Genomic DNA, 27,166 nt, shown 5'->3' on the forward strand with positions numbered 1-27,166 from the left:
GATTAAAATGAAAAAAAAGGAAAATATTCCTTTAAATATCATGCCTGAGGGGTGTCTATAGTATGCCTGTGAAGTGCCACGTGTTTCCCGTGTTTCCTGTGTTTAGAACAGTCCCTGCACAAAATGACATTTAACGGAAAAAAAGTCATTTCAAACTGCTTAAGTTTTTAATGTAATATCTGGTTCCGGCAATATGGATGAAAATCATTGAGAAAAATGGCATGGGTAGCCCCCCCCCCGGTCAATTACCAGCCCCTTTGGGTCTTGTACGGATATTAAGGGGAACCCCGTACCCATATTAAAAAAAGGAAAGATGTGGGGCCCCCAGGCCCTATATACTCAGAACAGCAGTATACAGGTGGTTCAAACAAGACAGGGACTGTGTAGATTTGTTGTGTTAAGTAGAATCTGTTTGTAATTTTGAACTGGTAGATTTTTAAAGTGTAGCTCCAGTCAAAAAATCTATTTTTAAGCTTTTTGGAAAACATAGGTAAGGGTTATCACCCCTGTATAATTTGTTTTGTCGTCCATCTTTTTTCATCTCACTTGCTGTTGTCTCCTTCCGTTTGCAAGTAGGAGACGTTTGTAAGTTGGATGTTTGAAAGTAGGGGCCTGCCCTATATGCTCTGCAGAAATGCCGGAACAAGGTGTTGGTGTTGCCACAACATTGTAAGCCCTCAAAGTGACTCTTGGTGGGCGCTGGAGCGCCCTGCTGTGAACAATTATATCAAGAATTGTAATTACATGCCATTGTTGAACAGTGGTAGAAAAATTGGCCTTTGGTGGTTGTGGTGCTGGTGCCACAACACTATAAGTCCTCACAGTTACTCTAGGTGGGCACAGGAACGGGCCCTCCTGTGAAGTATTATATCAAGAATTGTAATTACATGCCCCAGTTAAACAGGGGCTTAAAAATTGGGCTGCTGGCACTGGTGCTGGTGACACGACACTGCAACCTCTCCCATATACTCTAGTTGTGGTGCAGGAATGAGCCCTGCTGCAAAGCATTGCATCAAAAATTGTAATTAAACGCCCCTGTTAAACAGGGGCTGAAAAATCAGGCTGCTGGCACTGGTGCTGGTGACACGACACTGCAACCTCTCCCATATTCTCTAGTTGTGGTGCAGGAATGAGCCCTGCTGCAAAACATTGCATCAAAAATTGTAATTAAACGCCTCTGTTAAACAGGGGCAGAAAACTTGGGCCTTAGGCACTGGTGCTAGTGCCACGACACTGCAACCTCTCCCATATACTCTAGTTGTAGTGCAGGAATGAGCCCTGCTGCAAAGCATTGCATCAAGAATTGTAATTAAACGCCCCTGTTAAACAGGGGCAGAAAAATTGCGCCTTAGGCACTGGTGCTGGTGCCATGACACTGCAACCTCTCCCATATACTCTAGTTGTGGTGCAGGAATGAGCCCTGCTGCAAAGCATTGCAAGCATTGTTAAACAGGGGCTGAAAAATTGGGCTGGTGGCATCACCCAGAACCAAAAATGTTCTTCCGACATATCAGCGGAGGAGGAAGAGGATAGACAATCAACGTAACAGGACAGTCACTCAGCATCAGCATAAGAGGGATGTGATATTTAAAAAAAAAATATTCGGTTACATCAGCTTCAGGTGCTTGGTAGCTGTGGGTGATCCAAGACTGATTCATCTTGATGAAGGTCAGTCGATCAACTGAGTCGGTGGACAGGCGCACCCTGTGATCAGTAACAAAGCCACCAGCAGCACTGAAGGTGCGTTCCGAAAGAATGCTGGATGCAGGACAGGCCAGTAGCTCAATTGCATGCTGTACAAGCTCTGGCCAGTGAACAATCCTCAAGACCCAGTAAGCCAGAGGTTTTTCGGTGGGAAAGGTGTCCAAGTCTGACCTTGCCCCTAGGTATTCCTGCACCATGTAAATCAGACGCTGGCGATGGTTGCTGGAACCGATCATACCTTGGGGCTGCGAACTAAAAAATTGTCTGAACGCATCAGTCAGCCGACCACCTTCTCCACCGCTTCTTCTGACCGATGCCTCAGCAACACGTTTTCCAGGACCAGGAGTTTGTAACCTCCCAGTCTCTGGGAATGCGTTGCACAGACCTTTCTGCAAGGCCTCCCGGAGATGTCTCATCCTCTGCTCCCTCTGCGACGGCAAGATAAGGTTGGCAACCTTACCCTTGTACCGTGAATCAAGGAGAGTGGCCAGCCAGTAATGGTCCCTCTCCTTGATCCAAAGAATACGAGGATCCTTCCGCAGGCTTTGCAGGATCAGGGAGGCCATGCAGCGTAGGTTAGCTGAGGCATTCGGTCCGGAGTCCTTTGGGTCACTAAGGACAACATGATCCGCAGCTACCTCCTCCTAGCCACGTACAAGTCCACGGGTTTCTTGGGACTGTAAATCATCCCTACAAGATGCTGCTGATGCTGAGTGCCAGCCTCCACCTCCATGCTGACAAAATCATCCTCCTCCTCCTCCTCATCCTGTGTGATGGGTGGCACAGCAGGAACACTGTCTGGATAAAGGGGGCCTTGAGAGGCCTTCCTGCCTCTGTTCTACCTCAAGTGCCCTGTCCATTATTCCACGCAGCGTATGCTCCAAGAGGTGGACAAGAGGTACAGTGTCACTGATGCATGCACTGTCACTGCTCACCATCCTTGTGGCCTTCTCAAATGTTGACAGGACAGTGCATGCATCCCTGATCATGCCCCACTAACGTGGTGAGAAAAAACTGAGCTCCCCTGACCCTGTCCTGGTGCCGTAGTTGCACAGGTACTCATTGATGGCCATCTGCTGCGTGTGCAGCCGCTGCAGCATGGCCAACGTTGAGTTCCACCTGATGGGCATGTCACATATATGGCGGTTCTTGGGCAGGTTCAACTCCTTTTGGAGCTCAGCCAGCCAAGCACAGGCATTAAATGATCAGCGGAAATGCACACAGACTTTCCTGGCCTGCTTCAGGACATCCTGTAAGCCCGAGTACCTGCCAAAGTACTGCTGCACCACCAGGTTAAGGACGTGAGCCACACAGGGGACATGGGTCAGTCGTCTCTGTCGGAGGGCGGAGAGGAGGTTGGTGCCATTGTCGCAAACCACCATTCCTGGCTTAAGCTGGCGTGGCGTCAACCACCTCTCGGCCTGCCCCTGCAGAGCTGACAAAATATCTCCCCAGTGTGGCTCCTGTCCCCCAAACAAACCAGCGCAAGCAGGGCATGGCATTGTTTTGCCTGCGTACTTGCGTAGCCCCTGGAACGCCTACAGTGCACCACTGGTTCTGAGAACAGAGCACTGGAAGAGGCCATGGAGGAAGAAGAAGAGGAGGGGGTGAAGGAGAGAGGTGTGTCACAACCAAGAGTAGCATTTTGGAGGCGTGGTGGTGGAACAACCTCCAACACTACTGCACCTTGTCCTGCATCCTTCCCAGCTGCCAGAAGAGTGACCCAATGGGCCGTGAAAGACAGGTAACGTCCCTGTCCATGCCTGCTGGGGACCTGCCACTGAGGGGACCGCACATTGTACAAACTCACAGAAGGGGGCCGAGTCTACCAACTGAAAAGGCAGCAGTTGAAGTGCTAGCAATTTAGCCAAGCTAGCATTCAACCGCTGGGCATGTGGATGGCTGGGAGTGAACTTCTTTTGACGGTCCAGCAGCTGGGGCAGGGACATTTGCCTGCTATAATCGGACATGGGTGTACTGCTAGCAGAGTGCCCGGAAGCACTTGGCTGTGACACACCTAATTCTACACCTTCATTCCTCTCAGGTTTCAGAGAAGACTAAAGGTCTAGTGGGGTTGGAGATCCCAGCTGATGAGGAGTCCCAGCTGATGTGGAGCAAGGAGAGGTCCGCTTTGTTCTTTGGTGTGGGTCTTTAAGGTACGCTTGCCAACGAGCTGCATGGCAGGTCAACATATGTCTGGTCAAGCATGTGGTGCCCAAGCGGCTGATGTTTTGGCCACGCAAGATACGCTTGAGACATATGTTGCAAATAGCAGCGGTGCGATCTGATGCACTCGTCTCAAAAAAGGCCCACACCAAAGAACTTTTGGAATAACGTGCAGAGGCAGCGCCCTGCACAGGCGGAGCTCTGCGGTGTGAATTAGTCAGTGTGCTGGCCCCCGGAGGGCATCCTGCCTCGTTGGACATGTGCCTCCTCCTCCTCCTCTCTCCTACCAGGCACCCACGTGGGGTCACTGCCCTCATCATCCCCTGCAGCTTGAGGAACATGACTGCCAGATTGCTGTCCTTCTTGAGAATCCCCTCTCTCTGCGCTCACGCTACTGCCTTCCTCTAGCTGAGTATCATCATCAGAGCCTACAAAACACTGGGCATCCTCCTGGAGCATGTACCCAACACTGTGCTCAAAAAGTTCAGGAGACTCCTCAGGAGGACATGGTGGGTCTAGGGAAGGAGTCACTGATGATGACATTGAGAAGAGGGAACACGATGCGTTGGCAGCTGCTTTGCTAGTACCCTGAGCCTGGGTGAGAGAGGATGAGGAGGATGAAGAGGGCTTGGTCATCCACTCTACCAAGTCTTCGGCATGTTGCGGCTCAACACGTCCAGCTGCCGAAAAGAAGGACAAGCGTGTCCCATGGCCACGTGCTGATGATGACGATGCACCGCGTCCACGACCAGCACTGTTGTCTCTCGGCACAGAGCCTGCTTGCCCTCTTTTATCGGCTCGTGCCTTTCTGCCTCTCCTTGTTGGCCTTCCAGACATGTTATGGCCTGAAGGGAGATGGGAAAACCAGCAATTGGGTAGTGTATATTGTGCTGGAGGCACACAACACCCACTAACTCCTGCAGATGGCAGATGGCTCAATTAGAGAAGAGCTACAGTGGTGTGAAAAACTGTTTGCCCCCTTCCTCATTTCCTGTCCCTTTGCATGTTTGTCACACTTAAGTGTTTCGGAACATCAAACCAATTTAAACAATAGTCAAGGACAACACAAGTAAACACAAAATGCAATTTGTAAATGAAGGGGTTTATTATTAAAGGTGAAAAAAAATCCAAACCATCATGGCCCTGTGTGAAAAAGTGATTGCCCCCCTTGTTAAAACATACTATAACGGTGGTTGTCCACACCTGAGTTCAATTTCTCTAGCCTCACCCAGGCCTGATTATTGCCACACCTGTTCACAATCAAGGCATCACTTAAATAGGAGCTGCTTGACACAGTAAGGTCCACCAGAAGATCCTTAAAAGCTACACATCAGGCCGAGACCCAAAGAAATTCAGGAACAATTGAGAAAGAAAGTAATTGAGATCTATCAGTCTGGAAAGGGTTATAAAGCCATTTCCAAAGCTTTGGGAATCCAGCGAACCACAGTGAGAGCCATTATCCACAAATGGCGAAGACATGGAACAGTGGTGAACCTTCCCAGGAGTGGCCGGCCGCCCAAAATTACCCCAAGAGCGCAGCGACAACTCATCCAAGAGGTCACAAAAGACCCCACAACAACGTCCAAGGAACTGCAGGCCTCACTTGCATCAGTTAAGGTCAGCGTTCATGCCTCCACCATCAGGAAAAGACTGGGCAAAAATGGCCTGCATGGCAGAGTTCCAAGGAGAAAACCACTGCTGAGCAAAAAGAACATCAAAGCTCGTCTCAATTTCTCCACAACACATCTTGATGATCCCCAAGACTTTTGGGACAACATTCTGTGGACCGATGAGACAAAAGTGGAACTCTTTGGAAGGTGTGTGTCCAAGTATATCTGGCGTAGAAGGAACACTGCATTTCATAAAAAGAACATTATACCAACAGTAAAATATGGTGGTGGTAGTGTGATGGTCTGGGGCTGTTTTGCTGCTTCAGGACCTGGAAGACTTGCCGTGATAAAAGGAACTATGAATTCTGCTGTCTACCAAGAGATCCTGAAGGAGAATGTCCGACCATCTGTTCGTGTACTCAAGCTGAAACGAACTTGGGTTCTGCAGCAGGACAATGATCCTAAACACATCAGCAAGTCCACCACCGAATGGCTGAAGAAAAACAAAATGAAGACTTTGGAGTGGCCTAGCCAAAGTCCTGACCTGAATCCTATTGAGATGTTGTGGTATGACCTTAAAAAGGCCGTTCATGCTCGAAAACCCTCTAATGTAACTGAATTAGGACATTTCTGCAAAGATGAGTGGGCCAAAATTCCTCCAGGACGCTGTAAAAGCCTCATTGCACGTTATCGCAAACGCTTGGTTGCAGTTGTTGCTGCTAAGGGTGGCCCAACCAGTTATTAGGATTAGGCAATCACTTTTTCACACAGGGCCATGATGGTTTGGATTTTTTTTCACCTTTAATAATAAACACCTTCATTTACAAATTGCATTTTGTGTTTACTTGTGTTGTCCTTGACTATTGTTTAAATTGGTTTGATGTTCCGAAACACTTAAGTGTGACAAACATGCAAAGGAACAGGAAATGAGGAAGGGGGCAAACACTTTTTCACACCACTGTATATAGGTGGATATAATGGTGTATACTGCGGTCAGGGCACGCAGACAGCACGCACAATCTCCTACAACTGACTGCAAGCTCTATTAAAAAAGAGCAAGATAGCTAGCTATATAGGTGGATATAACGGTGTATACTGCGGTGAGGGCACGCAGACAGGACGCACAATCTCCTACAACTGACTGCAAGCTCTATTAAAAAAGAGCAAGATAGCTAGCTATATAGGTGGATATAACGGTGTATACTGCGGTCAGGGCACATAGACAACACCCACTACAGAAGAGCAAGAATGCAAAATCGGCGGATAACGAACGATGTATACTGTGTTGAAGGTACACAGAACACCCACTAACTCCTACAGACGCCAACACACTACACAAGGCCGCCGTGCTGGCGGCCTTATATAGTGGGCGGCGTGTACTACACAGCCTGAGCTATGATTGGCCACAGGCATCCTGCCTGTGGCCAATCATGGCTCTCCTCGCTGCCGGCGCTGTGATTGGCCGATGGCGCAGTGCATTGTGGGCCGTGAGCGCCACACGAATTTGGTGCGAACAGCCCATAACATTCGGTATTCGCCGAACGGGCGAACAGCCGATGTTCGAGTCGAACGTATGTTCGACTCGAACATGAAGATCATCCCTAATCCTAGTCACCAAGGAGACCGAGAACACAGCTCAGCGACACCATTCCAGAGATATTCCTCTCCCAACAGCAGAGAGATGGCATGACGGCTCCCTCTAGGAGATCCCGCTCACCAAGCAAAAGCCTGCACTTGGCACAGAACGGCTTCCTTTGATTACTGGTGAGACCCGCTCCATTAACCTACAAGAAATGCAGCAGATCGGATTCGCCACTGACATTAAGAATACCCTACAACGTGCGGGATATGTGCTATTCCTGCATGTCAGAGCGCCTTGTTATTCTTCTAAGGCTAATCCCTTACAGATCAGCAACCTTAGCTCCATATTTTCCTACCAGCTTTGTTGGGCACTCTATGTAGCCCTTAATCATCTGCGTGAGCAACTCTCTAATGGATATTCGCACCATCCTTATTATTAAGTTTATCATTAATTAGATGAGGCGGTTGGTGATGTGATTAGGCCAGGTGCATACCCTGCTTTACACCTATGTTGTCTGTCTGCGGCAGGTGGTTTTCTGGCGAACAGTGGCTGCATAATTCCCCCGACGAAGCATTCTGCAAAACATGTTGGGAATAAGTGCTGACAGTCTGTTAACCAGTATCCTTGGGATCTCATCTGCTCAGTAAACATTGTGTATAGTGTTTTTACTATTTTCACACACTGTATGTGCTGATGTTATGCTTTTTTAATGTATACCAATAAATAATTTATTTTTTCTTTTCATGAATTTTTATTATTATATCGTGATAGGATCCTTTGTTACATCTAGCACCGCATAAAAATCCCCAGCTTTCCCCTTCTTTTCCCTTGCCCTTTATGTGTATTATATAACTTCTTTTGGGGATGAGGTGCCTATTGTTATAGGTGTCACTAGGCAGTTTGGACCATACCTTTATCATTAAGAATACCCTGTCAGTGGTGATCTCAGAAGAGAGACATACAGGCAATTAACCTCAGAGTGGAGGATGTAGAACACACAGCTGCCCGCCATGATGCTTCCCTATGCCAGGTACAACAGGTCAATAAGCCACAGGGTATACATCTCAGAGAACTGCACCGACACTTAGAGGATTTAATATGATTAATAGTGGCCTCACAAGATGATTAAGAGTTATACTATTACACTGTGCACCCTCATCCCAATTGTATATAGACTAAATATATTGAGGTCTCTGGTCTCCGAACTGAGGTATCAAGGGGATGTGAGTGAGGGGACTATTACGATGCACATAATGTTCAATACATCAGATAAGAAAACAAACGTTACATAAAAAAAAAATTATAATTTATTTCTATAAAAAACATTACAAAATCCAATTATATCAAAAGTTCATGGGAAAGGTGAGGTATTTCGACTAGTTTCGCTTCTAAGCTTCTTCAGGAATTACCTACATCTAAAAATACATCAATTACTCATAGATCTACAGAAAATATATGTATACAAAAATAATCATAAATCACAAATAATTTCACTGAAAAATATAGGAGACAACATTGCGGTACATAACAAGAGCAGAGTCTTACCTCAACGCCCTTACCCCAGGACAAGCCAGAACCAAACAGGGGAAAGCCTCCCCCGGTGACTGGGAGGGGGATTATACCCCGATACCAACCGATATCTATACAAAAACATTTATTGTTTTAGTTCACTGGTTTAAAAAGAAGGAATGGAAGGAGAAGGGGAGATCCCACATGTGATTAAAAATGGTAATGATGTGCATTCAGTACCCATAACCACCTCTGATCAGGAATTATAACCTGATTGTGACGATAGTGAGTGCTGGGAAAGATCCAATATACCGTATATACTCGAGTATAAGCCGAGATTTTCAGCCTCTTTTTTGAGGCTGAAAGTGCCCCCCTCGGCTTATACTCGAGTCATCGCTGTCTGCCTGCTCGATCAGCGTGTCGAGCAGACAGACAGCGGACATTCTACCCTTCAAACGCCGCGCCTCCGCCTCCGCCTTCGCCTGTGATAGGCGGAACACTGAATTTCCCAGCAGCCTGTGTTCCGCCTATCACGGACATCGTCTCATCCTCGTACTACGGACGAGGATGAGACGATGTCCGTGATAGGCGGAACACAGGCTGCTGGGAAATTCAGTGTTCCGCCTATCACAGGCGGAGGCGGAGGCGCGGCGTTTGAAGGGTAGAATGGCCGCCGAGGCGCCGACGAAGAGCGGCGATCCTGGCAAGGCACGGGACGGAGGCAAGGCAAGGCACGGGACGGGACGGAGGCAAGGCACGACACGGGACGGAGGCAAGGCACGGCACGGGACGGAGGCAAGGAGGCAAGGCACGGCACGGGACGGAGGCAAGGAGGCAAGGCACGGCACGGGACGGAGGCAAGGAGGCAAGGCACGGGACGGAGGCTCGGGACACAGGTAGGCTGGACACACACACACACACACACACACACACACACACACACACACACACACACACACACACACGGACACACACACACAGGGATGGATGGATGGAGACACACACACACAGGGATGGATGGATACACACACACACAGGGATGGATGGATGGATGGAGACACACACACACAGGGATGGATGGATGGAGACACACACACACAGGGATGGATGGATGGGTGGAGACACACACACACAGGGATGGATGGATGGATGGACACACACACACACAGGGATGGATGGATGGATGGATGGACACACACACACACAGGGATGGATGGATGGATGGACACACACACACACAGGGATGGATGGACGGACACACAGGGATGGACGGACACACAGGGATGGACGGACACACAGGGATGGACGGACACACACACAGGGATGGACAGGCATGTCTCACCCTCGGCTTATACACGAGTCAATAAGTTTGCCAGTTTTTTGGGGGGTAAATTGGGGGCCTCGGCTTATATTCGGGTCGGCCTATACTCGAGTATATACGGTAAATAGTGAATAGTCCTAAAAATTTGTATAAAAAAGTGCAACCCAAACAAACGTGAGTGACAAACAAAAAATCAAAACAACCAAAGTTAGACCCGTGAGGGTAACAGTGTAAAACAGGTGACAAGTGAATGGAAAAAAAGGGGGGGGGAGGGGGAAAAAGGAAGCATTAAAAAGGGCCAGGCATATCAAGGGATGTAATTACCAATAACATGTTATGAGTCGATTAATTTTTGTAAAAAGAAAAGGTTTCAGGGACATAAACAAAGCTGATCAAAATCAGGTGGAAAGAGACCACATCCGCACAATAGAATTGGTATGTGGAGTAGACAACCTCCCAATTGAAATGGCACTTAGGAGTAGGGACCATCTGTATAAAATTGTAATGTGGTCGTAATGAATAAAGGTTCAATATAAACAATCAAAAATGATATATATAATAACAGGTCCCAATAGTGCCAGATATCAAGATCGTCTAGTCACCGATTGTCTTAAAACCGTGTATGTCCCCTGGATCCGGTCGACATATGGGGATAGCGGTAACCATCGCCATTTTATACCCCTCAACCCCATATTTAAATCGGCGCCATGTCGCCGGCTCATGGCGCCATAGGGGTCAGTGACTCGGACAGTGCGCACGCAGAAACATACTCTGCGCATGCGCACTGCACACCAGGATACCAGGAAGGGGCAGCCGCGCACGATATCAACGCGCGCAGGCCCGAACAGTGCCCAGGCCAAACGGCGCATGCGCAGAACTGTCGCCCGCGCATCTGTGCCTGCAACCCTATGGCTTAGATAACAGCCAGGCTGCATGCAAGGGAGAAAGACAGCACGGCCACCATACAAAATGATCCGCCAGTCAAATCCCCCCGAATCACACCAATTGCTGGGGGAGGAGCACACCCACAGGTCCAGGCCAGTCAAGAGGAGGGGGAAAAAAGGGTCTGAAAAGGCAAGAGTCTACAAACACACAAAATTATATAATAATAAAACCATTAATTAAACAGCACAATTATCTATGTCATAAACAATTATGTACTTTACAAAGCCAGGAACCAATAATTGTCCCTGCAGTGACAATGTCCATACCATTAATCTGGTAAAAATAATGCAGTCCATATTTACATTTAGTGGAAAGGGGTGGCAGTCCGGCAACGCGCCTAAGCACAAAGAAAAAAAACCCCACAAAACCTCAAGGCAGAGGGTGGGGCCTATCGGGTTATAAAAATGACTTGAAGGAGTGGTTTCATTGAGGCCAGGGGGGACAAAAGCATTGAGCTTTTTGATCCAGAGTGCTTCTTTTTGTAATAAAATCTTGTCTCTATTGCCCCCCCCCTGGCATCAATGGGCAATTTCTTCTTTTTTTTGTGCTTTGTCCGGGATGTCTAGGCGCGTTGCCGGACTGCCACCCCTTTCCACTAAATGTAAATATGGACTGCATTATTTTTACCAGATTAATGGTATGGACATTGTGAGTGGATGATCTTGATATCTGCCACTATTGGGACTTGTTATTATATATATCATGATTTTTATTGTTTATATTGAACCTTTATTCATTACTATCACATTACACTTTTATACAGTCCCTACTCCTAAGTGCCGTTTCAACTGGGAGATTGTCTACTCCACATACCAATTCTATTGTGCGGATGTGGTCTCTTTCCATCTGATTTTGATCAGCTTTGTTTATGTCCATGGATCCTTTTCTTTTTACAAAAATTAATTGACTCACAACATCTTATTGGTAATTACATCCCTTGATATGCTTGGCCCTTTTTAATGCTTCCTTTCCCCCCTCCCCTTTTTTTTCCATTCACTTGTCACCTGTTTTACACTGTTACCCTCACGGGTCTAACTTTGGTTGTTTAGATTTTTTGTTTGTCACTTACGTTTGTTTGGGTTGCACTTTTTTATACAAATTTTTAGGACTATTCACTATTTATATTGGATCTTTCCCAGCACTCACTATCATCACAATCAGGTTATAATTCCTGATCAGAGGTGGTTATGGGTACTGAATGCACATCATTACCATTTTTAATCACATGTGGGATCTCCCCTTCCCCTTCCATTCCTTCCTTTTAAACCAGTGAACTAAAACAATAAATGTTTTTTGTATAGATATCGGTTGGTATCGGGGTATAATCCCCCTCCCAGTCGCCGGGGGAGGCTTTCCCCTGTTTGGTTCTGGCTTGTCCAAGGGTAAGGGCATTGAGGTAAGACTCTGCTCTTGTTAAGTACTGCAATGTTGTCTCCTTTATTTTTCAGTGAAATTATTTGTGATTTATGATTATTTTTGTATACATATATTTTCTATTGATTTATGAGTAATTGATGTATTTTTAGATGTAGGTAATTCCTGAAGAAGCTGAGAAGCAAAACTAGTTGAAATACCTCACCTTTCCCATGAACTTTTGATATAATTGGATTTTGTAATTGTTTTTATTGAAATAAATTGTAGTATTTTTTTATGTAATGTTTGTTTTCTTATCTGATGTATTGAATATTATGTGCACCGTAATAGTCCCCTCGCTCACATCCCCTTGATACCTCTGTTCAGAGACCAGAGGCCTCAATATATTTAGTCTACTTAGAGGATTTAGAGAATCATGGCAGACGCCACAACCTGAGAGTGAGGGGACTACCTGAAAATATTGAACCCAATATACTTACCCAGACTACTTTAGTCTGAACACTTACACAGGACCCTCAGACCTCGAGGGAGGGACACTAACCTGTTCTGGAGATTCCAAAGATCGACCTTCCGATTGGTACAGTGACTTTCACTTTCCATCAGAAAGAAATGCAACCTCTATGGAAGGTGTCCATGAAGCTGGACAAAGGGATCCAAGTTGCCGCCGTTCTCTGTCTCCACAATACCCTCCCCCGACAGCTCAAGGATCTCTGAGAAACAATAGCCCAACTGCATCCCCGGCACATCGGTGTGCATGGATTTCTGCCTAAAGAAGACATCTCATAAATTCAGAATGTTCTCTCTGGATGAAGGTTAGTGCTTCTCTGATTGAACTGCCCACCCGCTGCGAGACTTATTACCCCACATGCCTCTAATGGTATGCATTGACTTAAGGCATAAACTCATACAGCCTTTTCTGTGACTCTTCTTCTAACCACCACAAGGGTATCAACCCAACAGTTACAGAACCCCATCTCACCCGACAAATGGGGCCAACAATTTATTACATCCCTGAATCATCCAACGAGACTTGACATCTTTAAACTCACTGCCCCCCCCCCCCCCCCACTGACGGGCTTTCAAATTCCCCACAACCATGGAACTTGCAGCAAATAAAACCTCAATCTGGGGAACACTGAAAGAAGCACCAAGAACTAAGCGACACCAAGTGCCAATAACCCCTTTCCCTGACAATCCACAAGACATGGTGAGAGGACAAGGAATCAAGACTCATTAACCCCACTATTCGATGCCCCTCCCAATTCTTGGAATACTAAAGAGAACATTGTGCTGGGCCACATATTCAGCCTCATGGGTAAATTACTCTCCCACCACCTTCCCTTGCTCCCCTTATCTTTCTCACCTCCCTCCACCATGCCCCTACTCTTACGTATACTCTGGCTAACCTCTACTGCCCTAATAAAATCCCGATAAGATTCCTGCGGCAGGCCCTGAATCGCTTAATGGCCTTTAAGGCAGGGGTCATTATACTAGCGGGGGACCTAAACGTCTGTTTGAATCCATCGATCAATAGTTGGTCCCGATCGCAGGGGACAAGTAAGGTTCAATTAAATGAGATAAAGATGCATCAATGTCAAATGATAGAGGCATGGCGGATTAAACACACTAAAGATAAAGACTATACCTACTTCTCCCCGGTGCGCAGAACTTATTCAAGATTAGATCATATACTGGTAGATCACAGAGCATTAGAACAAGCAAGAGAAATAAGGATTGAAACTATGACACTATTGGATCATGCTCCGGTCACGATGAAGATGCGGATCCCTGGCACGCAAAGAATGCAGTTTACTTTTCGGTTAAATGAAAGCTTGCTACAGGATGAGGAGACTATAGAAGAAGTGTGGAAAGAAATAGACTTTTATTTCTTGAAAAACTATACTGGGGAAATCTTGGCTGCCTCGCTATGGGAGGCGCATAAAGTCTATATTAGAGGGATCCTCATCACCATTGCGGCGAGGAAAAAAAGAGAGAAAGAAAATAAAATGGGAAATCTTATTGAAGAAATAGACTAGAACAAGGCTATAAAAAACACAGGGGCCATCACCAGAAAATCTATCACGCACTGGTAAATAAGAGAGGAGAGCTCAATGACATTATAGAGCAAGAATCAAGGAAGGATATGAATAGAATATTAAAAGATAAATATCAATGGGGAGACAAGTCAAGTAAACATTTAGCTAGGATGTTGCAAAAGAAAAGAGAAATCAACTTTATAGAAAAAAATTTAAAACAAATCAGGAGAATTAGTATATACCACAAAGATCACGAAAGAGTTTAGGAATTACTATAAATCCCTCTATGCAGTCAAGAAGAAGGGGCAGGACGAACAAGAGATTTAAGGGAAAATTATAGCGTTTCTAGATAATAGTGCAGTACCCTCATTAACTGAGAGTGATAGAGCCACCATGGAGGGACCAATTACAGAGGAAGAAAAATTTAAAGCGTTAAAATGCTCCCGCCCGGGCAAAAGCCCGGGTCCAGGCGGTTTCATGACATCCTACCTTAAAAAGTTTAAAGAAACATTAGTTCCAAAGCTCTGCCATTACTGGAACAGGTTAGGAACGGAATGCGTTATGGGAAGAGACGCAGTAGCTGCTTCCATAACAGTTATATTAAAAGACGGCAAGGATAGTTCTCTCTGTTCCAGCTATAGACCAATTGCCTTACTGAATGCCTTTACCAAACTGTTCGCAAGTATACTGGCAAGAATACTGAAGGAGAAGATGACCGACCTGGTACATCTGGACCAGGTTGGATTCATATCTGGAAGAGAAGGAAGGGATAATGGAGTCCGAGCCCTACTGCTACTCCAGGCAGCCAGGATCAGTGGGGAACCCAGTCTATTCCTGTCGATAGATGGCGAAAAGGCGTTCGACAGGGTAGACTGGGGGTACATGCTGAAAACCCTGGAAGCCATAGGGGTAGGCCCGAGGATGCAGGAGTGGGTAAAAGTTCTATATAACGATCCCCAAGCTTCGGTAAAAGTGAATGGTGTATCCTCCCATCTGTTCTCAATGAAAAATGGAACCAGACAGGGGTGCCCGCTGTCCCCTTTACTATTCATACTTTCATTGGAGCCTTTGCTGGCTTCGATTAGAAACAACAACAACAACATTAAGGGGATAAAGGTGGGAGATGAAGAGCGCAAAATCGATGCGTTTGCCGATGATATACTCTTCTTTATATCAAACCCCAGGATAATGATCCCAAATCTGATGAACGTGTTAAAAAGATATGGTGAATTTCCAAACCTTAAAATATACCCTAATAAGTCGGAAATACTAAATATCAATATAAATAACGTGGAAGAAGGGAAACTTTCAAAAGAATTTCATTTCCCATGGAGAAAGGATATAAAGTACCTAGGAGTGAGACTCACAGATACCTTGAGGAAAACCTACTTGATAAAATATATACCTTTATTAGACGAGATCAGGATGAAAATGAATAAAATGACAACCCGCCCCATCTCCTGGATAGGCCGAATAAATACAGTTAAAATGATGATAGCCCCCAAAATTATATAAATTATTATATAAATTCCAGATGCTTCCCTTAGCGGCCCCACAATCCTTTTTTAGAACTTTAAAAGGAATACTCTCTAGATTTATATGGTGTAAAAAAAAAAAATTGCAAGCCTATATAGAATCCTCCTAGGGGGAGAGGAAGGGGATGTACATCCATATATCAAGAAATGGGAAAATGAAATAGGGACACGATGCACTAAACATAAATTATAAAAAATTTGGAAGCTTACTTACAGTTCTGCAATAGATACTAAGATGATTGAAACATATTATAAATGTCTGGCAAGATGGTATCTTACGCCAGATAGAACAGGGAATTTTCAACGGGAGAAGTCCTCAGATTGCTGGAGGGGGTGTAAAATTAAAGGTACAATGTATCACATTTGGTGGGATTGCCCCATCATTAAAAAAATACTGGAGAGATATTTTACACCTCATCAAGACAATCACTAAGGAAGACATACCAGAGGACCCATGGATATGTTTATTCCATGGGACAGATAGACCAGTAAGACAATACAAAGCTTCAATAATCCCAATCCTGCTTAATGTAGCTAAATGTCAAATCTCCAAAAAATGGCAGGAAGTGGAAAGCCCATTGGATTTTTGAAGTAAATACCATACAAAGACTGGAGAGGGATGATGATTGGGGGGAGGATCAGATAGATGAAGCAGAATGTAAGGACAAGTGGAAAGAGTGGAACAAGTTTAAAAGCACATGGAGGTACGTGCGGAGATCACTCACTAAATTAGAGAAGAGGAAAGAGAAAGAAGGAGGGTGGGAAAGGGAAATAAAGGAAGAGGAAAAGGAGGGGGGAGAGGTTGGAAAAGGGAAAGAGAGGGAAGGAGGAATTGGTAATGAAGTATACGCAGGCCTTTAGCGAAAGGGACAGGGTGCAGGAGGGGGGGGGGGGGAATGGTGGAGGAAAGGATTTTGAAATGACAGAGGGAAGATTGTTAGTATTTTTTTTTTAATTGTCTCTTTCCCATTGTATGGCGAAAATTTATAAAATTAAATAAAGAATAAAAAAAAAGAGTCCCTGAGGACCTGTACCATTTTTGTAATGTTCTGGAGATTCCAAAGATCGACCTTCCCGATTGGTACAGCGACTTTCGCTTTCCATCAGCAAGAAATGCAACCTCTATAGAAGGTGTACATGAAGCTGGACAAAGGGATCCAAGTTGCCGCCGCTCTCTGCCTCCACAATACCCTCCCTGACAGCTCAAAGATCTCTGAGAAACAATAGCCCAACTGCATGCCCGACACATCGGCGTGCATGGATTTCTGCCTAAAGAAGACATCTAATAAATTCAGAATGTTCTCTATGGATCAAGGTTAGTGCTTCTCTGATTGAACTGCCCACCCACTACAAGACGCTTATTACCCCACATGCCTCTAATGGTATGCATTGACTTAAGACACAAACTCATACAACCTTTCCCGTGACTCTTCTTCTAACCCCCACAAGGGTATCCAACCCAACAGCTACAGATCCCCAACTCACCCAACAAATGGGGCCAACAATTTATTACATCTCTGAATCATCCAACGAGACTTGACCTCTTTAAACTCACTGCCCCCACTGACAGGCCTTCAAATTCCCCACAACCATGGAACTTGCAGCAAATAAAACCTCAATCTGCTGAACACTGAAAGAAGCACCAGGAACTAAGCGACACCAAGTGCCAATAACCCCTTTCCCTGATAATCCACAAGAAATGGTGAGAGGACAAGGAATCAAGACTCATTAACCCCACTACTCGATGCCCCTCCCAAATCTTGGAATACTAAAGAGAACATTGTACTGTGCCACATATTCAGCCTCATGGGTAAATTACTCTCCCTCCCACCACCTTCCCTTGCTCCACTTACTCTCCTCACTTCCCTCCGCCATGCCCCTACTCTTACCCTTATCCGTGCTATCTTCCACTAGAGTGGGACAGTACCACCTGCGATAGTAAGTGTACCTAATACATGATTGTAAATATTTGTTTTTGATCAAACCAAATGCCTTGATCCACAGCTTGAACTGTAGTGTTATGTTTGCATTTATTTCATTGTATGTCTGAATCTATGTTCATTCTATTCATATTTATTGTTCTCACCAGAGTTAGTGCTCAAACAGGAAGGTCTTAAGGGAGGCTGCTGTATATGTTAGGCTTTATCTTACCAGCCTCCTCATGGCTCTCTTAACGTCTTTATTCCTCAGGCTATATATCAAGGGGTTAAGCATTGGGGTGATCACCGTGTAAAATACTGCCACCCCATTTGTCCGTGTCCTCTGCTCTTCTCTAACGTACATAAACATGGCTGACCCATAGAAAATGACCACCACTACCAGGTGTGAAACACAGGGGGAAAAGGTTTTGTACTTGCCAGAGTGAGTTCTAATAATAGTGGCAATGATTCGAAAATAGAAAAAAAGGATTAGTGAAAGTGGGATGAAGGCCAAGATGACCGTGCCCACCAGTTTTACAATATTGTTTGATGAGACGTCACTGCAAGAGAGCTGTAAAAGCAGTGGTGTCTCACAGAAAAAAATGGTTGATGGTGTTAGGACCACAGAATGTTAAGCGGAATACAAAATACAAATCAATGGATGATAGGATGCAACCAGTCAGCCATGCCATGCTGATCATCCACAAACAGACCGTTGTGTTCATGATCATATTGTAACGTAGAGGGTTGCAGATTGCAACATAGCGATCATAGGCCATCAAAGCCAGAAGCAGACACTCAGTTTCCCCCATGAGCAGGTAAAAAAAGACCTGGGTGGTACAGCCAATAAATGAAATCCTCTTCTTCGGTGCAAAAAAGTTAACCAACATTTTTGGTACAATGACTGAGGTATAGCAAATGTCCAAAAATGACAAATTAGCCAAGAAAAAATACATAGAGATGTGCAAGCGCTTGTCAGTCTTCACAGCCACTATGAGAAGAAGATTCCCAATCAGTGTGGACATATAGATTGCCAGGAAAATGGGGAATAACAAAACTTGTACTAGTGGGTCGGTCGAGAGCCCCAGAAGAATGAATTCGGTGACAGCACTTTGGTTCCCAACATGCATTCTAACTAATCCAAAATTGTGATTGAGGAATATTTTTGTTTTATACAAATAAAAAAAATTAAATTAGATATATGATGGAAAGACTGTGATAATTCACATATAATATACAGTATTATAGAATATTGTCAGATTGTAAACCTTTTATTGGTTCAGTGCATAGATACAGTGCCTTGCGAAAGTATTCGGCCCCCTTGAACTTTTCAACCTTTTGCCACATTTCAGGCTTCAAACATAAAGATATAAAATTTTAATTTTTTGTGAAGAATCACCAAGTGGGACACAATTGTGAAGTGGAACGAAATCTATTGGATATTTTAAACTTTTTTAGCAAATAAAAAACTGAAAAGTGGTGCTTGCAAAATTATTCGGCCCCTTTACTTTCAGTGCAGCAAACTCACTCCAGAAGTTCAGCGAGGATCTTTGAATGATCCAATGTTGTCCTAAATGACTGATGGTGATAAATAGAATACACCTGTGTGTAATCAACTCTCTGTATAAATGCTCCTGCTCTGTGATAGTCTCAGGGTTCTGTTGAAAGCGCAGAGAGCATCATGAAGACCAAGGAACACACCAGGCAGGTCCGTAATACTGTTGTGGAGAAGTTTAAAGCCGGATTTGGATACAAAAAGATTTCCCAAGCTTTAAACATCCCAAGGAGCACTGTGCAAGCGATCATTTTGAAATGGAAGGAGTATCAGACCACTGCAAATCTACCAAGACCTGGCCGTCCCTCTAAACTTTCAGCTCAGACAAGGAGAAGACTGATCAGAGATGCAGCCAAGAGGCCCATGATCACTCTGGATGAACTGCAGAGAACTACAGCTGAGGTGGGAGAGTCTGTCCATAGGACAACAATCAGTCGTACACTGCACAAATCTGGCCTTTATGGAAAAGTGGCAAGAAGAAAGCCATTTCTCAAAGATATCCATAAAAAGTCTTGTCTAAAGTTTGCCACAAGCCACCTGGGAGACACACCAAACATGTGGAAGAAGGTGCTCTGGTCAGATGAAACCAAAATCAAACTTTTTGCCCACAATGCAAAACTATATGTTTGGCGTAAAAGCAACACAGCTCATCACCCTCAACACACCACCCCCACTGTCAAACATGGTGGTGGCAGCATCATGGTTTGGGCCTGCTTTTCTTCATCAGGGACAGGGAAGATGGTTAAAATTGAGGGGAAGATGGATGCAGCCAAATACAGGACCATTCTGGATGAAAACCTGTTGGAGTCTGCAAAAGACCTGAAACTGGGACGGAGATTTATCTTCCAACAAGACAATGATCCCAAACATACAGTAAAATCTACAAAGGAATGGTTCACAAATAAACGTATCCAGGTGTTAGAATGGTCAAGTCAAAGTCCAGACCTGAATCCAATCGAGAATCTGTGGAAAGAGCTGAAAACTGCTGTTCACAAACGCTCTCCATCCAACCTCATTGAGCTCGAGCTGTTTTGCAAGGAAGAATGGGCAAGAATTTCAGTCTCTCGATGTGCAAAACTGATAGAGACATACCCCAAGCAACTTGCAGATGTAACGCAAGGGGGCCGAATAATTTTGCACGCCCCACTTTTCATTTTTGTATTAGTTAAAAAAGTTTCGAAAATCCAATAGATTTCGTTCCACTTCACAATTGTGTCCCACTTGTTGGTGATTCTTCACAAAAAATAAAATGTTATATCTTTATGTTTGAAGCCTGAAATGTGGCAAAAGGTTGAAAAGTTCAAGGGGGCTGAATACTTTTGCAAGGCACTGTAAATTCACTTTTGGATCCTATTGCTTAGAGGAAATTTTAATATAAGTGACATTTTTACATAATTAACCACTTCAGCCCCGGACCAATTGTCAGCTTAAGGACCAGAGGTCTTTTTACAATTTCGCACTGCATTGCTTTACCTGGTAATTGTGCGGTCATGCAATGTTGTACCCAAACGAAATTTGCGTCCTTTTTTTCTTACACATAGAGCTTTCTTTTGATAGTATTTGATTGCCTCTGTGATTTTTATTTTTTGCAATATAAACAGAAAAAGACCGAAAATTTTGAAATAAAAAGATATTTTCTACTTTTTGTTATAAGAAAAATCAAATAAACTCTATTTTAGTCATACATTTAGGCCAAAATGTATTCCGCCACATGGCTTTAGTAAAAAAAATGTCAACAAGCATATATTTATTGGTTTGCACAAAAGGTATAGTGTCTACAAACTAGGGTACATTTTCTGGAATTTACACACTCATTTCTTGAGGTGCTAAAATGGCAGGGCAGTACAAACCCCCCCCCCCCCCAAATGACCCCATTTTGGAAAGTAGACACCCCAAGGAAATTGCTGAGAGGCATGTTGAGCCCATTGAATATTTTTTCTTGTCCCAAGTGATTGAATATTGACAAAAAAAAATGATATATTGCTCACACATGCCATGGTTATATGTGGAATTGCACCCCAAAATACATTTCGCTGCTTCTCCTGAGTACGGGGATACCACATGTGTGGGATTTTTTTGGAGCCTAGCCGCATACGGGGCCCCCGAAAACCAATCACTGCCTTCAGGATTTCTAAGGGCGCAAATTTTTGATTTCACTCCTCACTACCTATTACAGTTTTAAAGGCCATAAAATGCCAAGATAGCACAACTCCCCCCCAATGACCCCATTTTGGAAAGTAGACACCCCAAGCTATTTGCTGAGAGTAGTGATGAGTATTTTATAGCTCTTATTTTTTGAAAATTAAGAAAGAAAAGAAAAAAAAAATTTTTTTTTCTTTTTTCAAATTTCAAAACTTTGTGACGAAAAGCGAGATCTGCAAAATACTCATCATACCTCTCAGCAAATAGCTTGGGGTGTCTACTTTCCAAAATGGGGTCATTTGGTGGGTTTGTGCCATCTAGGCATTCCACGGCCCCAAAACTGATTAGCAGTGAGGAGTGAAATTAAAAATTTACACGCTGAGGGTTCTTTCACACGACCGATCCGTTCAGGTCTGCCTGTCAGTTTTTTAGGCGGACCTGAACGGATGCTCCATAGACCTCTATGGAGCATCAGATGTCAGTGGTGACATGTCCCCTGACATCCGACCCGCTCTGATCCAAAAAAGTGTGACCGAGGAAAAACCTACTTTTCCATCCCTCTGCGGATTGGATCGGGTGACGACAGACTCTGCGGTCCGTCATCGTCCAGTCTCCCATAGGGGAGAGCGGCGCTCTGACAGGTCCGTCCCTGCACAGTGTGCAGAGACGGACCTGTCATCTTCCTGCTCAGCGAGGATCGCTCCACTGGGCAGAGCAGATGTCCACGGGGCGGATCATCACGGATCTGTTACGTGTGAAAGAGCCCTTAGAAAGCCTGAAGGCGGCGCTTGGATTTTGGGGACGCGGCTAGGTTCCCAAAAAGTCTCCACATGTGGTATCCCCGTACTCAGGAGAAGCAACAGAATGTATTTTGGGTAATTCCACATATGCCCATGGCATGTTTGAGCAATATATCATTTAGTGACAACTTTGTGCAAAAAAAAATTGGCTTTTTCCCGCAACTTGTGTCAAAATATAAAATAAACCATGGACTCGACATGCCTCTCAGCAAATAGCCTGGGGTGTCTACTTTCCAAAATGGGATCATTTGGGGGGTTTTAACTGTCCTGGCATTTTATGCACAGCATTTAGAAGCTTATGTCACACATCACCCACTCTTCTAACCACTTGAAGACAAAGCCCTTTCTGACATTTTTTGTTTATAAAATTACGTTGAACCCCCAAACATTATATATTTTTTTAAAGCAAAGGCCCCAAAGATTAAAATGGCAGATGTTGCATTTTTTTTCCACACAGTATTTGTGCAGCAATTTTTCAAACGCATTTTTGGGGAAAAAATACTCTTTTTTAAATTTTAATTCACTAAAACACACTATTGTGCCCAAATTTTTGATGAAATAAAAAAGGCGATCTTAGGCCGAGTACATGGATACCAAAACGACATGCTTTCAAATTGCACACAAACGTGCTGTGGCGACAAACTACATACATTTTTAAAAGCCTTTACAGGTTACCACATTATATTTACAGAGGAGGTCTACTTACTGCCCTCGATCTGACCTTTAGTGATGGACGAACTTCCGACGGGACGTTTCGCGAACGCGGACCGCGAACGCGGCCGATCGTTCGCGAAACCGAACGTTCGCGGCGGGCCCCATTGACTTCAATGGGAGGCGAACTTCGCAAACATTTAGGTCAAATTTGCAGCCACAAAATAATTATTAGCTGGGAAAACATAGTCCCACCACATGGCCAATGACATAACACATGTATGAGGTGAATTTGGGATTGATAACTACAAGCATTCTTTTTTATATGGGAAATTGTTCTGACAATTCTGGACTGTGGAGCGCATGAAGGCAATGGAGGAGAGGGAAGGTCAGGGACCAGGGTAGGCAAAGAAGAGGGTGCAGGAGATGATCACCAGCAGCGTGACATACAGCAATGACACCTGCACCGTGATAGAGTCATCTGACAACAGCACCGTGATAGAGGGCACTGACATCAGCAGCGTGACATAAAGCATTAACACCAGCACCGTGACATACAGCATTGACAGCAACACCGTGATAGAGAGCACTGACATCAGCAGCGTGACATAAATCACTCACACCAGCACCGTGATATACAGCACTGACAGCAGCACCGTGATAGAGGGCACTGACATCAGAAGCGTGACATACAGCACTGACATCAGCACCGTGATAGAGAGCACTGACATCAGAAGCGTGACATACAGCACTGACATCAGCACCGTGATATACAGCACTGACAGCAGCACCGTGATAGAGAGCACTGACATCAGAAGCGTGACATACAGCACTGACATCAGCACCGTGATAGAGAGCACTGACATCAGAAGCATGACATTCAGCACTGACACCAGCACCGTGATATACAGCACTGACAGCAGCACCGTGATAGAGAGCACTGACATCAGAAGCGTGACATACAGCACTGACATCAGCACCGTGATATACAGCACTGACAGCAGCACCGTGATAGAGAGCACTGACATCAGCAGCGTGACATTAAGTACTCACACCAGCACCGTGATATACAGCACTGACAGCAGCACCGTAAGCAGCCCCAGGAGGAAGTCAGCACAGCACAGGGATGGTGTGATCCCCTCATAATAAGCAGGCCCAGGAGAAAATCAGCACAGCCAGGGATGGTGTGATCCCCTCATAATAAGAACCCCAGGAGTAAGTCAGCACAGCACAGGGATGGTGTGATCCCCTCATAATAAGAACCCCAGGAGTAAGTCAGCACAGCACAGGGATGGTGTGATCCCCTCATAATAAGAACCCCAGGAGTAAGTCAGCACAGCAAAGGGATGGTGTGATCCCCTCATAATAAGAACCCCCAGGAGGAAGTCAGCACAGCACAGGGATGGTGTGATCCCCTCATAATAAGAACCCCCAGGAGTAAATCAGCACAGCACAGGGATGGTGTGACTGATTAGCAGACTGTACGTCAGTCCCTATACTGCTGAAGGACTGCTGCAGTATAGGGCAGCGGTCAGCAGTGGTGCGCCTCAACCCTATCTATTGTGGACCGATGCCGGTCCTTACAGAACGGCAGACTGTACCTCACTCAACCCTATGTACTGTAGCACCCTACACAGACCAAGTTACTAGTCCTGATAAAGAGCTTTGTGGAACAAGTGAGTTGTGAATGATTAGCAGACTGCAGCAGAAGGGCAGCAGTCAAGTATAATATTCTTTCTATATTTGGAAGAAAGAATATTATACGTGTACAAGCCTATTACCATACCACTGATACCAGTCCTGAAAAGAACCTTTGTGGAACTAATAGTAACAGCAACTGTTTAAACTGACCCTCACTGCCTGACACACGGCTTCCTTCCTGTCCCTATACAAACTGGCAAAACAGAGGAGACTGGAACAATTACTGGTTACTCGAATAACACTTTTGTGGACCTGATAGTAACAGCTAATGATGATGATGATGATGATGACTAATCTGGCTGTCCCTAAAATAGCAGCAGACACAGCGCTCTGTCCCTTTATCTAAACTGACAAAAGACACTCAGGCTGCTGCAACAATCAGTAGCACAGCAAACCTATATACACCTAACACCTATACCAGTCCTGAAAAGAACTTTTGTGTACCAAATAGCTAGCGTTTTATCTGTCCCTGCTCCAAACAGCAACCTTTCCCTATAGTGACAGAAGAAAGAATGTAAAATGGCCGCCGGATCGGGTGTATTTATAGGTTAGGGGGAATGTCCAAGTGTCCATGTGCTGTAATGTCTCAATTGGCTGTCCTGTACCCCATGATGGATGTGTCATCATAGGTCAAAGTTCTTTTACACATTAAACACGAAAGTCCGCCGGGCGAACGACGCCAATAGTCCGCCGAACGAGCGGACCGAGAACGTCCGAAATTCGCAGCGAAACGACCGCCGGGCGAACCGTTCGGCCATCACTACTGACCTTCATGGTGATACCTCACATGCATGGTGCAATTGCTGTTTACATATGACGCCAGACCGACGCTTGCGTTCGCCTTTGCTCAAGAGCAGGGGGGACAGGGGTGCTTTTTACTTTATTTATTTTGCTTTTTATTTTATTTTTAAACTCTTCTTTCCATTTTTTATTTATCATTTTTATTGTCATCTCAGGGACTGTAAATATCCCCTATGATAGCATGAGGTAGTGACAGGTACTCTTTTTTTTTTTTTTAAATTGGAGTCTATTAGACCCTAGATCTTTCCTCTGCCCTCAAAACATCTGACCACACTAATTTCAGTGTGATAAAATGCTTTACCAATTTCACAATGGCGCTGTTTATATCCGGGGGATCATTCCCTCCCACTGCTTGTAAAAGCAATCTAGACGCTAAATAGCCACTAGGATTGCTTTTACATGAAAGCCGACCGCTGGTTGAAAATAATGATACCAAGGGGTTACCTAAACCCACAGGCATCATTCTGGTATAACCATTCAAAGTCCAGCAACATACCAGTACGTTGCTGGTCCTTGTTGGACATATATTGTAATCTTTTTTTTCATGCAGCCTGTTTGCTGAACGAAAAAAAGAGACTGATCAGTGGGTATGCCCACCATTAGAATACTTCCCTTCATCCACCCACTTCTAATGATGGGCATACATACACCATTTATATATGCTGAAGCATGGGTGCATCCTTCCAAAAAAGTTATGCTGCGTACACAAGGTCGGACTTTTCCACAGGCAAGCCTTCGTCGGAATTTCGACCGTATGTACACAGCATTAGGAGTAAAATCGCTCCTCCGCCCCTGCTGCTCCCATGCTTCGGCCTATATGCTTTTTTTAAACTGTTGAGGTGGAGTCACAGCTTTATGTATCGTGGGAGCAAACGCTGTTGCTGTCAAGATAAATAAATCCACGCTGCAACTGAATGGCGTACCTGATAAGCAAATGATGGTTAACATTAAAACAAAGTAACATTAAAGTATAACAGTAAGCCTCTGTACACACTGTCGGATATTCCGATGGACAATGTCCGATAGGACCGTGTTGTCGGGTAATCCGACCGTGTGTGGGCTCCATCGGACTGTTTCCGTCGGAGTATCCGACGGACCAATTTTCCAGCTGGCCTATAAAATTTTCCGATAACATGATCCAAATGGACTTTGTCCGATCGTTTGTAGAGAATTCCGATCGGAAAAAGTGCCACGCATGCTCAGATCAAATTCCTACACCAAAGCTATTGGCTACTAGCCTGAAAGTAGTCCCGTCGTAACTAAATTACGTCATCACGTTCTGAACGATCGGATTTTCCGACAACTTTGTCTGACCGTGTCTATGCAACAGTTTCGGACAAAATCCGACGGATTTGGTTGTCGGAATGTCCGACCGTGTGTACAAGGGCTTAGACCTTAGCATACCATACCTGCAAAGCAAATACCAAAAAAAACATAGTAAAAAATCAAACATTTTTTAACGCAAACTGTGCCTAAAATATATATATGCCAAAGCATGGGGGCATCCTCCCGCAAAAAAGTAATGCCGCGTATACACGGTTGGATTTTTCCACGGGCAAGCCTCCGTCGGAATTTCAACCGTAGGTACGCGACATTTGGAGCAAAATCGCTCTTCCGTCCCTGCTTCCCCCATATTTCGGCATATATGCTCTTTTTTTTTAACTGTGGTGGTGAAATCACCTCCTACAGCACTGGAGACACGGCTTTATGTATCATGGGAACAAACGCTGTTGCTGTAAATAAATCCGCGCTGCAGCTGAATGGCGCACCTGAAAATAAAAAAATGGTTAACAATAATACACAGTAAACAGTAAA

At 44.8% G+C, this 27,166-nt stretch overlaps 1 protein-coding gene and 1 pseudogene across 2 annotated transcripts in view; both read right to left on the reverse strand.

The window, feature by feature from the left end:
• LOC143989134 (uncharacterized) overlaps positions 1-27,166 on the reverse strand; it is a 383,321-nt gene that overhangs the window by 270,102 nt on the left and 86,053 nt on the right. The window lies entirely within an intron of this gene.
• LOC143990321 (olfactory receptor 2D3-like) lies at positions 17,925-18,831 on the reverse strand (annotated as a pseudogene).

Source organism: Lithobates pipiens, unplaced genomic scaffold, assembly GCF_037356315.1.
Source record: "Lithobates pipiens isolate NorthernLeopardFrog02 unplaced genomic scaffold, aLitPip1_a1.2 Scaffold_18, whole genome shotgun sequence".
NCBI classification, from domain to species: Eukaryota; Metazoa; Chordata; class Amphibia; order Anura; family Ranidae; genus Lithobates; species Lithobates pipiens.